The following is a 2,793-nucleotide window of genomic DNA, read 5'->3' on the forward strand; positions in this document are numbered from 1 at the left end:
CTCGGGTTTTATGGAGCCAACTGTCAACACCCGTCTGGTCTGTGAATGAATCGTAACGGTTCATGCATTATTTTATCCTATCGACGCAGACGGTCGGACGAGAGTCTGGGGCATCAGATGCTGTTTAAAATATTTTCATTAAGGTGGTGAGTGGGTGCTCTAAGGGTCTGACAGCCGGCCAATAAACCACTATGTGCCACGATCAGAAATACAGGCGATCAATAACAGATCCCGATTGAGCCATCACAGTGTAAGAGGCGCACTTCCTCATCGAATGCATTACCGCACCTCCGCACGACAACAGAGCAATACATTAAATATATAAATCTATATTAGTAAATAATACAGCGAATCCATTTCCATGTGAGCACTTAGGTTTATATGCTTCCCTTGAAGTGATGATCAAGAAACACCCAGGCCAAGGCACACACACACATATACACATACACTTCGACGCACACTCCAGTTGCGGACAGAACATTGGGCCACCCAGACATTTACAGTTGGCCTTAGTGGTGGTTTGGACTGACCGCTGGGGGGACTGAGCGCCTGGTTGGACTGACCCCTGGCTTGGACTGAGCGCTGGGTTGGACTGACCGCTGGTTTGGCCTGGATTGTCAACCAGACAATAGTTGAAACTAGAAAAAACGAAATAGGCAAATTGAAGAAAAAACTGAATACTATGCTAGCCATCTCTGAATGCTACACTAGTCAGGGGGCTTCTACTCAAAACTTTAGAACACTGAAAGCCCACCTCTTAAACAAATTCGTAAGAAATACATTTGTAATTTGAAATGGTCACTATAAAGTTATTTCAAATTTCTAGTGTGTCCAGTTATCATTCCATGTTTCAAATGGACCACAATCTGAATGTTGTGAGATTAAATGTATTTGTTTCTGAAATGCACTGAAAAAGTCAGTTAATTAAATATTACAGTTAATTTGTAATGTCTACAAATTTTTCATAATTTTCCATGACAACCAATCTGGCACCCGTTGCATCAACAAATAGGGTTAGTTTACAGAACCATCCGTCTGGTGGTTTGACTGAACAGGGCAGCCTGGGACGGAGATTGTAAATTCCTGGCCTGAATTATTGTTTCAGTCTGCCCCTGGCACACATACACACACACACACACACACACACACACACACACATAGACCACACAGACACCCCCCCCCCTGTACACACACACACACACACACACACACACACACACACACACACACACACACACACACACACACACACACACACACACACACACACACACACACACACACACACACACACACACACACGCACACACGCGCGCGCGCAAACATAATTGTTCGAACATCATAGAAAATTGGATTGTCTGTCGGAAAGTGTCAAATTCTGACCCTTGCAGTTGGTTGATAAAATGCCTTACATGTCATGGAAAATGTGTATTTAATAATTAGGAATGAAAACTGTGAATTGAATCGTCAGTAATGGAAACTGAATTTTTCAAGGCTGTACATCATCACAAGTAAGGGTTCAGCTTCCTGGAGTCACCATCAACCATGGTTATATCAGCTGGAAAGAATGAACAATTCATTAAAGCATACTGAGGAAAACCAAAATGAAATTAGGGGTAAGAGGGCGATAATTCTTTACTGAATAATAGCACATTATAACAGGGGATTTCACATCCATTTACACACACGCACACACACACAGACACACACACTAAGCGCACTCTCTCTCTCTCTCTCTCTCTCTCTCTCTCTCTCTCTCTCTCTCTCTCTCTCTCTCTCTCTCTCTCTCTCGCGCATTTATAGCTATTATAACACATTAGTGGACAGGGGCGGGGTCGGAGGTCAAGACAGACAGAGAGTGCTCAGAGGAGCTCACCTTGTGGAGGAGTCTCTGCCCTTGTTGAATCACAATGTGTGTAAGATGTTAAGGTGAAAGCTGGGCGACTGAGGACTGGAAGAGGTTGAACAAGCAGGATCACCTGAAGGAGCAAACAGTTTATTTCCAATGCACGTGCGGCACCACCCTTTACAAGACAAACACACGCACACACACGAACACACACACACACACACACACACACACGAACACACACACACACACACACGAACACACACACACACGAACACACACACACACACACACACACACACACACACACACACACACACACACAACCACCACCACCACCACCACAGAGATATGTCTGGAACCCAGGATGTCTGGAGGGAGGGAGATGGAGAGAGAGAGAGAGAGAGAGAGACAATGGCAATAATAAATAAATAAAAATCGACCATCATTGTAAGAAGGAGGGGGAATATTGTGTATATTAAAGAGCCCATGCCATTAAAATCACATTTTTCCTGTTGTTTGTTAAATAACATAGGTCTGAATAAGTTTGTGAGCTGTGGTAAGTTTGAAATCTATGCAGTGTGTCTGCTGAATGCAATAGGCAATGAAAGGAAAAAGGCAGAAGAAATGAGCCAATCTGGATAAGGTGACACTGTGACGTAGCGTTGTCAAACTATTATTCATGGCCCTGCCCACTTGGTTGGTTCGTAACCACCCACAAGAATTCTGAAGGAGTCGTGATTGAGCTAGTGCTAAATGCTAATACGTGTATGGTAGTTGCTTAGTTCGTAGTAACAGGCTAGTTACAGAATTTTGAATGCAATGGCAGAACAACATCGAAGTACATGAACTGCGACATGCTGCCTGCCGCCGGTTGCCGCGGCGCGAGGCACCACCGCCGCGAAGCACCACCGCCCGGCAGCGGGCAGCCGGGCGGTGGTGCC

The sequence above is a fragment of the Gadus morhua genome, chromosome 16 (assembly GCF_902167405.1).
Source record: "Gadus morhua chromosome 16, gadMor3.0, whole genome shotgun sequence".
In the NCBI taxonomy this organism is placed as follows: domain Eukaryota; kingdom Metazoa; phylum Chordata; class Actinopteri; order Gadiformes; family Gadidae; genus Gadus; species Gadus morhua.